Below are 11,684 nucleotides of genomic sequence, written 5' to 3' on the forward strand. Positions count from 1 at the left end.
TAGAAATGTATAGAATGTGTAGAAATGTGGATTGAAGTCAGTTGAATGAAGAGGAAGATTTGTACTCATTAGTGGCGTCAGTTAGAATAACGACTGACTGGACTAGTTCTTCAGTTATCCTCGCTAGTCAACGCTAGTCAATTCATTTTTTTGTTGACGGCGACTGCCGAAACAGTTCTAGTCGATGCGAAGCTACTGAGAGTAGAGTCGGTCTTCATTTTTCACCTTCGAAGATTTCGGGCCCTGGTAGTATGTCTGAAAAAGAACTTGAAACTATTTAGAACCAGAACAGATTCTATATAATCTCATCACATACCTCAGTGAATTCTGATTCTTAGCTATCCTTCTGGTGACCTTCAATTCGGAATCATAATTTTGTATCAATCTCGAAAGCGTAATCTCTATCAGATTAGAGGGCAAGTTTACTTAAACTCTTCATTATAATATAGACAATTTTATACATAATAATATGAACAATTTCAGACATAATTTTCGTAAAAGATTTTGTTTTTATTGCTGCATCATAGACATTTAGATTTTCACCGAGTCAACGCGAATACCATTTCTATTTAACGTTCTACTACGACAGCCTGTAGTGGTCTCTGACACATTTTCAATTGTACCGAGCTTCCAACACATTACGGTAAATAACATAAAGCACATAAAGCATTTGATCGCATTTTTTATCATTTAATTGTGAAATGTTGCTATTATATATACTGCCATTCAAGAGCCAAACCGATATAGTGGCTGTCAGATTTTCGTCAAAACTGGTAATGTTGTTCTTTATTTCAAAACATGAGACCCGTATTTTTATTTTTTTATTAGGGTGCCCTTTTTCATTTGAGGGTGGTTCGAATTTTTTTTTCACTTTTTCCCAACAATGACTTTTTTCAAAAATTCATAACTTTTGAACCACTGATCTGATTTAGATGATCGACATATTGAAGCCAATGAGCTAGTCTTTTATTAAAAATATTGAACTCACAAAAAATGGTTTTTATTCTCGTAATTATTGATTGTAGTCGTTTTTTATTGTTTTCATGGATTTAGACTAGAGGGCTATATTTTTTATGTTTTTCTTGAGAAAAAGCGGACTATCCTAAAATGGAAATGGGCACCATATAAAAAAAAATACGGGTCGAATGTTTTGCGATGAAGAACAAAATTACCACTTTTGACGAAAAATCTGAGAACCAGTATATCGGTGTGGCATGGAATGCCAACTGAAACATGGCAGAGAGCGAATAGTTTCCGGATATGGAGATCTATTACACTATTTTCCCCAAGTTGTTGAAAAATAAACAGCTAACATACTCATATGCGTTCCTCATCGGAAGACATTTCATCCGGAGACGAGTCAGCTAACTCTACAAAGTCATTCCCTCCCAACCTTTAGAAAAATCGCAAACCACTCCTCTCCCATAAGGATCTCACCTTATCTTTAATCTCATCTTCACTCTCTATTGTCTTCGCAACCACTCAACCAACGTCTTTGAGTAATTCCAAATGAAATCGTCCTGAAAATGCAGATTTTAAAAACATGTATTTTCGATTCGAATGAAAGTTTGTACTCCGTTTGGGTTGGAGGAAATATGAGTTTTCCACAGCAAATGGGAATTTGTTTACTCGAGTGTAACTTTTGAAAAGGGCGTATCGATTTTAGTAAGATAAATCGTTGATAATTTATATCCCAAAAAGTCGTACCGATTGAAACTTGAAAGGTTAAACCAAACTAATTGCAAGTTGTCGTGCGCACGCAAACCAAATTTACCAGCATTTTATAATAGCATCTACATTCCCTCTCAAGTATTTTAAATTTGGGGTGTATTAACCGAAGCAGGTCTGACGAGCGCATATCTTACGAGTAAAGGTTTCTTCTTGGATGGCACTAACGAGCAGCGAGCATTCTCTTCAGGTCTGCGAACAGGAAATAATCGCTGGGGGCCAGTTCTGGAGAATACGGTGAATGCGGAAGCAATTCGAAGCCCAATTCATGCAATTTTTCCATAGTTTTCATTGATTTGTGATTTTTTCTTTTTTTTACAATCACAATAGTTGCTTCACTCTCAATGCTGTAACTTAGGAACCAATCGACCGATTGCTATCAATTTTTGACACGTATCCATTAAAATATGGTGCTTTGACAGTCAAGTAGATTTTTTCAAGAGACGCCATCTAGACGTCAACCTTATGAACTTTTCAGCCGAACTGTTAGTACTTGGTTGAGATTTCTATACCGAATAACACGCCTTGAATGTACTCTGGAGTGGCAAGCTCCTGAAAACGCGTGACCACAGTGCAAGTCGGAATTTTCTTTGACGAAAAATCCCCCGGCCTGAACGGGAATCGAACCCGAACCCCCGGCATGATAGTGTGGGACGATAACTACTCGGCCACGGGAGCACTAAACTGTTAGCCCTGTTGGTCTACTAAAAAAACTTTCGAAGACTGTCAAGATCTTGAACTGAAGCTGAAGCTTGAAGGAGAAAAAAACGAACTTACACCGTCAGACAGGCCGTTTCACGTCACTTGTGCTGGTTACGTCATCTCCGACAACGTGGCAGTAACGAAGTTTAGGGTACTTGTGCGCCTGTTTATCCGCAAGCTCATGACAAATGTGATTTAAATTAATTAATTAAATTAAAAATCCTGATAAACAAGTTAGTGAACCATTGCTGCTTTTCGCGCTAACAAAAAGTGCTGTTCCACTTGCGGAGAGCAAATGTGAGCGAACCTTGCAAAAGATAAAATACTTTAGTGTCCGTATTGCGGGGAAACACCACACAACCTCTCTGTATGTAAAACTTATAAAAATAGTACGGATAAATTGAAGCGCTTTTCGCCACTGGCCCAAGTGAGTCGGAGCATTATTCGCATTTTCTCCTGGCTCATGTCCGAAACGCGCTACTCTTTCGTATTAATCTTGCCGGCAGCAATATCTGCGTTAATGGCCAAGGTTACCACGACATTAAGCCTGTTGTTTTCTCCAAATCTCATTATTTTCCTCCTCTTTCTGATAAAAATATATGACACCCTATTAACTTTGAGCCGTCCGCGAGTAATCAGTTACCTATTAACTATAGAATATGTGAAAATGTAAATACATAGTAGAATTTAAAAGTCACAGGAAGGTTGTGTCAGAATCACGACCGCATAGTTGACGTAGGATTCCGTTTGGCTATCTCTTGATTTTGAATATGTTTGAACATCGTTAAACTCATTGATGACGATTCGGTGGCTCTGAAAAGGGCAATTTTGTTTGGTTGTTGGGTATTGTTTGATCACCAGTGTTTACAGAGTGATGATAACAGAAGTATGGTAAACAGTCGTAGGATGGTGCGTATAAGATAGAATATGCCGAAATGGAATGAGATATGTTGAAAACCGCCGTCTGCGACCCTAGACGAGATGCCTCCTGTGTTATGTATGGATGAAATAAAAAAAAACACCAATATAAAATAGGATAATTATCAATACCGAACACAATTATCAATATTTCTCATCGGTAAAACCATGTTACTTTAATATAGAGAAAACATATTTGAAATGGAAAAGGTAATATTGTTTTAAAATGTTTACTTTCTGAATATTTATTAAACCCAATGCAAATTTCAATTGCACTAACAACACCTAATACAATATGTAGAGCATATGGGAAATCACTTTTTCGAATATTTCTTCACTTTCCCAATTTTTTCTCGTCGCATGAACTTTCCTTGGGTGAAACTGAGCACAACAAAACAGACAGCTTAACCAAACGTACCGTTTTCGAGCGGAAACAAACCTTGGTTTTCATTTATGAAAATTGAAATAAATCGTTTCATATATCGAGTCATTTTTAACACAACTGCTACCATATACAATTTTACAACCAAACAAGCAAACAACATTAGTTCCAAATTTAAATTTTTGCACATATTTGCAATGCCGATTTCTCTCGGACACCTTGGTTTTGATGTCTCTGTTAGGGAGCACATTTCGTGGGAATAAAAGCTCCCCCTACTTTCATGTATTGCAATGACGATTTCCCCCAAGCAGCTTGGTTTAGATGTCTCTGTTAGGGAACCGCCGCATGTATCGTCAATTTCGGCCACTTAGAAGCGGAGATTTCCGTTAGGATAGGGGTTGAGATTTTTCAATTGTTCGATTTTATTTTTCGTGTCCCCTAAAACATTCGCATGAGAAATTTGGCTCCATTTGCTTGATTAGTTTTCGAATTATGCAAAAGTTTGTGTTTCATTTGTATGGCAGCTCCCCGTTAGAGAGAAGGTGGAGTGTCTAACTATTGTAAAAACATTTATTGTACCCTAAAACCTTCACATGCCCAATTTGGTTTCATTTTCTTGATTAATTCTTGAGTAATGCTGAAATTTGAGTTTCATTTGTATGGCAGCCCCCCCTTAGAGAGGGGGTGGAGAGTCTAACCATCATAGAAACATTTATTGTATCCTAAAACCTCAATATGCCTAATTTTGTTCCATTTGCTTGATTAATTCTCGAGTAATGCAGAAATTTGTGTTTCATTTGTATGGCAGCCCCCCCTTAGAGAGGGGGGAGGAGTATCTAGCCACCGTAAAAACATTTATTGTACCCTAAAACCTCCAGATGCCAAATTTGGTTTTATTTGCTTGATTAGTTCTCGAGTAATGCAGAACTTTGTGTTTCATTTGTAGTTATATCATCAGGGCATTAAGCATTTCAAGTTATTTTCAAAGAGTGACCGAAATATGAAGCTGTTCGAGATATGATTCAGAACGGAACCACATGAATTTCACTTAAATTATTATGATGTCATCTGTTATAAAAATCGCATTAAATAAATCGTAAGTAAGAAAAAGGTTCATCCTTCTATCCTTCTCTGTAACTCACTGTTCTTATGAATCACTTTATTCTCGTCTGTGTGATCCACTCCTCTGAATAATGTTTTGTGCTTAGTTACGTTTTTCGCTTAACTTCAAAACTATTGAAAACAAATTGTGCTCGAAGTAAACGGGATGCGAATCAACGCTCGCAAACATTAACGAGAAAAATATGATCACGTGCGTTCAAGGCGAAATTAATCAAAAATGCATTTAGCCACAATGAAACCGTATTTTTTTCTTCAGCGGCGGTTCCTTTAGAAATGAACGGATATAAAACTTTTAATTTCTCGCATTTATCGGCATTTCTAAAGTTCTAAAGTGCTTCCAGGCAATGATATCTCATTAGTTTGAACATTTCAGTCCATTCGCTGATTCGTTCGTTAGAAGCTTACACAGCATCTCCCGATTTTGGGTTTCTTTAAATCGTTAATTAGCATGGATCTTCAAATAACAATTTGATGCTGGATTATTCGATAGATATATCTATTTTTTTCGTTACTGAATAGGAAATCCAACAAAAGAGTGTATCAATTACGCGCAGTGACTTGATATATTCTGTAAATGAATGGTTGATTTCCATAGTCGGATAAAAGGCGTATATCAATGGTATGGTGATTGAACATAACCAGGAAACTAGAGATAATTGTTTTGCTTTTTTCGCAGATAAGCGTAAACCATGATCAGCCATAATCGAGCTGCTGAAAGGATCTCCTTCAGAGAATCGGATCGAGTTTGGCACCTCGTCGAAATCCGATCTACCTTCAATTCACCTTCTGACCTACTTGCGATCAAGCCTGAAACGTGATTACTCTTGACCGAGAAAATATACCATGTAAAACGCGAATGCCACCGCATTGTAACCCCAAAGTAATCTTACTTTTTCGGTTGATTTGTTTGTTTTTAATTCCAGCAGCTACAGGTCACGAAACATCATCAGTCCATTTCTCATTATCGGTCACCACAATAGCTCCAGCTCTCGGTGGCATTGAACATCGGTTACTGTAGTTGATTTACACTTCTCACGTGTTGCCATGTTCACCAAATCCAACGCTTGGTGGTTTGCGATAATTTCGGATATGGCCATCGAACGCAGTTTGAGCTTTTTTTTCCTTCCCTCCAATCTGTTGTCCAACTGGGCGGTTTCTGTTGTGTCATGGCATATGGCATGAACTTTAATTCAATATAACGTGCTGATCAATACTATCAATTCTTTGTTGTTTATACCCCACTTTCTTCAACGATTTTTTTTTGTTTAGTCTTTAGCCATACAATTAGCGACAATGTAATTATTCAATATAATCAAAAATACAACTAAGAATATGGCTCCTTAAAAAATATGTAACTGTGCCCGTAAAAATAAACGACTATAAAAAAGGGGAGTTGATGCGTAACCGCGAGGACAAATGTACACTGTCAACGTTTGGTGAGAACATTTTTACTTAGGAACCAAATTACTCTCTATCAGTTTAGCAGACCCGAACGCCGTAACAAATTGTAAAAATTTGATGATTTTTTTATTTATTTCATTTATTCACTCGAAACACGTACTACTGTCTCCACATAAATAAAAATGGATCTCCTAATATGTTGGTGAGCGCAAAACCCGCTAAAGGAATTGTCAAATTTGAGCCAGTTTTATTTTGTTGTATTCGTGTCTGACCGTGAATCAATGTTACGGAGAAAAAATAGGAATGAAAAATGGAGATTTTTCGGAAAACTCTGGAGGAACGTCAGAAAATTCGGAAAATTTAATTCCCATATGTTCTGCAACTACATCGTGATAAGCGTTGTTAGTCCATCGCAAACATTGGATAGCAAAATTGATCTTTGTTCGAAAGTGAAAATGGATTTTCAGGTGAAATAACGCCATCCTATATTTTCTATGTAGGTATATAAACCAAAATGGATCGCCGAGTGTGTTGGTAAGCACAAAACCCGAGAAAGAAATCGTTCAATTTCAGCCACCTTTATTTTGTTGTATTCGTATCTGCTTGTAGATCAATGTTATAGTAAAAAAATCACTGATCGTCATAATACATTAGGGTGGGAAAAAGTTATCCATTATTTTCTCGATAGCTGGCTTTAGTGATCGTGTAATATCGATCATACAATTTCAAGTATAGGCTCGTTGTAAAGATGACATTTCACACAAAAAAAATGTTTTGCTGTTTATTGTTTGCTCCATTCAGTTGTGGGTTACAGAGTGTTAACAATGAAGGTCAACAATGAGAAAATTATGTACATTTTACACTTTTTCTTTTGTAAATGCGAAAATGCAAGCTAGATCGCTGAAACCGTGAATGATGTTTATGTTGCCGATTCTACAAAGATACGTGCAACTTAATTAATTTTCCAAAAAATATTATTTTAAAAAAAAATTAAAAAAAAATATTTTTTTTTATTTTTTTTCTAATTTTTATCTTAGTGCACTAAATTAACATCTCTACTGTTAACAAATGGATCGTTTGAAGCTTGTAATTGAACAGAAACGTTCAAGATTGGCCAACAGAAGTTTTTTGTTCCATCAGAACAACGCAAGGCCAATATCCCAATCAAGCTTTTCCGAGAGCTTGATTGGGATATTTTAATACATCCACCATATAGTCCGAACCTTGCACCAAGCGATTACCACCTTTTCCTCGCATTACAAAAATTCCTGAGTGATAAGAAATTGGGATGAAAAGAAGTTTGTAAAAATTTATTGCTAAAGTTTTTGCCAATAAAGAACAAGACCTCTGTGATAGAGACATTATGAATCTATCTTTAGAATGGCAACAAATTCTACAAAAATATAAATTTCATAACAATAGTTTTGAATTTCACCCAAAAAATAATGGATTACTTTTTCCCCAACCTAATATAATCATTATAAGACACAATTTTCGTATATTTTTGACGTAGGACTACGTCTTACATTAAGAGTGCCAAATCAGAAAACATGTCACGTTTTTATGAATTAAAATAACGTTGATAACTATTTTCGCTGCGAACGGATTTTCACGATTTGCGTACCAATCGAATATGAAATTTTCTAAGATTTGTTCGATATGATATACATTACAATCCCATACTCTGTATATGGTTTAAATTTATGAAAATCGGAAGCATTCCAATTACCCACACAGATAAAAAAAAAAAGATGAATGCAAGCCGGGGATACAGAAAAAAAAAAAGATCAGGGGCTCTCCATGGTTATAACTAGAGATGGGCAAACGGTTCACGAACGGTACGAACGAACTAGTTCGCCAAAAAGAGTGTACGAACGGTCGTTCTTTTTCAAAGAACGGTAGTTCTCCCCACGAGCTGATTGCGAGCGAACGGTTTATGAACGAACTGATTCCGAAAGAACGGTTTGCGAGTGAACTGTTTGAGAGTGAACTGATGGAGATTGAACTGCTTGTGAACGAACTGTTTGTGAGTGAACTGTATGGGAAAGAACTGATTGAGAGTGAACTGTTTGGGAACGAACTGTTTGAGAACCGAGTGTTTGAGGGCGAACTGTTTGCGTACGAACTAGTGCAGCTGAACTGATTTGCGCTGGACGAAATGGATAAATATAACGAGAACGCTTGTAAGGAAAATAAAACGATATTGTCCTGATGAGCAAAATGCATCTAACGCAGGGTTTATTTTGTTAATGTATACTCAATTTTGTATTAAAAATTAAATTAGATTTTCGTAGTTTTAAAAGCAAAACTATATATTTTCAATTTCATGCATTCTATCAATTCCGCGTAACATTCATCTATTTCCTGATTATCAGAAAAAAAAATCTGGGGGAGGCTGGGGCGATTCATGGATTAGGTAAACATAAAATCTCATAGTGAGGGCAAAGTTTTTTTGTTGCTTTCAATTCATTGTTTGGCCTATTGCGTGTATGTGTTATCGTGATTGTTTGTATGATTGATTGTTAGTGAAAATCGCTGCTGATTTTTTCCCCTGAATGAACATTATGAAATATGATCTTACATGGAACCTGTGTATTGTCCAAAAAGAGAATATGAAAAATTGCACATATTTTGTGCACATCAAATTATTACATAAACTTTTGTCGACCGATAAACATGTTTTCACATACAGTTTGCGACTTTTAAAGAAGAAGCAGCTTATCTTTCCCCACTAAATTTCAAAAATATAAATCCCATACGTACACTATCCAATCCAACGATATCAATTAATAGCTAACATTCTATGTTGTTCTTAATACCGCTGAACGAAAGAGCGATAGAACGTTTCAAAAGAACTGATTCACTTAGATGAACGGTTAATGAGTGAACCGTTCATCAAAGAGAACTGTTTTGCCCATCTCTAGTTATAACGGTTGTGCGTCCTTTTGTTTAGCGATGCATTCTCAGAACCCTACATTGATTGATCTTTGAATAGATCTTTCTGAAGGCTAGAGAATAATAAACTTTGTAGTTTTAAACGTCTATAATAGGAACAATCAATCATAACTGACGATCAGCACGAATTCGGCGGTCATTCGGTTAGCAACCAGGCGGCGGCAGCGGGGGAATCCAAAATCGCTTTTCAAGGCTAGGAGTTTACTTAGAACAAACGGCGCATAACTCAAAAACATCGGCGCATCGTTAAAAAACATAAAAATTTGAATAATTTCAACACCTTATGGTAGTATTAGCAACTAGAGACTTGGGGCTTTTCAACAAACCCAAACGTATCGATTATGTGTGATTTTCATGAAGAAAAATCGATTTGCATTTACTAGTTGCGTAAAAACACCCCAATTTGGACAAACCAAGATCATTTACCCTATAATAAGTGTGACAATAATTTTCATTCGAATTTCAAACCACAGTATATGTAGACACCATACCTTCTTTATCACGAATTTAGTATTGTGATTGGTGCTTCTTCACATTAATTTGTTGATTTGTCGTTAAAACTGCATTGACATTGATTGGATGAGATTTGATTTTTTCATTATGTTTGTGTGGAAAACTTTATTCAAATTATTTGTATTTGGGAATGTGAAAGTTTACCGAAAATCAAGACTGACGATTCGGCGTGCAAATTAAAATAAGGACAGAAGCGAAAAAACAGTTTCTAGAAAACTTGTTGAGAAAGAATGATTGCAGACGGAACAAGAGCACATGCAGCTGTTAAACAATTGAGTAGGCAGTGTAATCACGATCTCCAGAGTAAAACTGTATCGAACTCCAGTCGTCGAGTAAGAAGAATTATCGTGAATGTTTAATTATTTCGCGCCGCCTTCCGACTTGACTGTTCAATCCAATGCAATACCTCCATGGGTGTAATATTCCCATATTGAGCTGAGCTAAAGTTTCATAAAGAGACACCAATATGGTGTTGTGCAGGTGGCAAAGTCGAATTACCGGTTGCTTTCAAATGACGTCATTTTTTTATATTATTTATTTGCAATGTCTCGAATGTTAATAAACAATTCCACATACTGAACTTAAATCGATAAAACCTTAATCCTATTTTTAAAAATATGTTTGGACATATCAAATTCGAACACTGCACAAACACTATTAAACGAACGAAAAAACACATCCAACGGGTTATTGAGGCCATAAGAGGTTCTATGTCGTTGAACTCTCTCCATTCGGACTGTTTGGGTAACGTGAAATGGAGCCCACACACTTACGGCATATTCCAGGATACTACGAACCAATGAGCAGTATAGTGTCTTCATGGCGTAAACATCCTGGAAGTTGCTGGTGCTACGTCGAACAAACCCTAGGGCTGCGAACGCTTTGGCGGTGGTTACGTTGATGTGTTCGTTGAAGCGCAGTTTGTTGTCGATGATCACACCGAGATCGCAGATGGAAACAACACACTCCAGAGGTACGGACCCGATTTGGTATAGGAATTCGATTCGAGATTGTCGGTGAGAGAATGCGATCGACTTACATTTTTTTACATTCAGTTCCATACCGTTCTCAAGGCACCATTTTTGCAGTTCGATAATATCCGCCTGAAGTGCACAGCAGTCGAGGTGGGAAGCGACAAATCGGTACATCTTCAGACGCTGCTTTGTCGGCGTAAAGCAGTTTTCGTGCCTTCAATCGAAAGCACAAATCGTTCACGAACAGCGCGAAAATGAGTGACGAAATTTGAATTCGAATATTGTTAAAAAAGTGGATTAATTTCGAAATTGAAATGTGTTTTCTCCTCGAATAAGTCTATTCATAGATTGATTCACCATTTTTAAAACTAAAAACAACTACAGGGCGGACTCGATCATATACAGTCTCCAACTGTAACGAGTGAATCATAAATGGTGGGACTAAATGAAAAAAACTTTTGACAAAAAAAATTGTTTCTTTCAATTCTTTATTGTATCTTCACAAGTCCATACAATGTGCGTTTGTGGTTTGAAACAATTAGACAGATAGTGACCCTTCATCTTCAATCTGCCGCAAGAATCCCATAATCCTCGCCATTATGGTCTGGACTAGGGTTACCATATCTACAGAATAATCTGTATTTATACAGATTTTTCAGACTTTCTGAAACCAACAATTTTGGTTTGGAAACAGATTCACATATTTTACAAAATAACGATCCAATGTTAGTTATGACTTGATCTCAATAATATTTCTCAGTATTTACGAAACAATATTTTTATGTTTATGTTTAAAAAAATATTTGCTATAATTCTTCTTCGCATGTTTCACAAAAATTATTAGTTTGACGTCTTTTATCTTTTTGTTTGAACATACAGAACAATGCTCTTTACATCTACACAGTGCCGCAACACATGGAATTTTCCATTAATCCTTTCCTCAAGCATGGATAACAACTTTTGTTTATTCTAAGTACCATTAACTATTA

The sequence above is a fragment of the Toxorhynchites rutilus genome, chromosome 3 (assembly GCF_029784135.1).
Source record: "Toxorhynchites rutilus septentrionalis strain SRP chromosome 3, ASM2978413v1, whole genome shotgun sequence".
Classification (NCBI taxonomy): domain Eukaryota; kingdom Metazoa; phylum Arthropoda; class Insecta; order Diptera; family Culicidae; genus Toxorhynchites; species Toxorhynchites rutilus.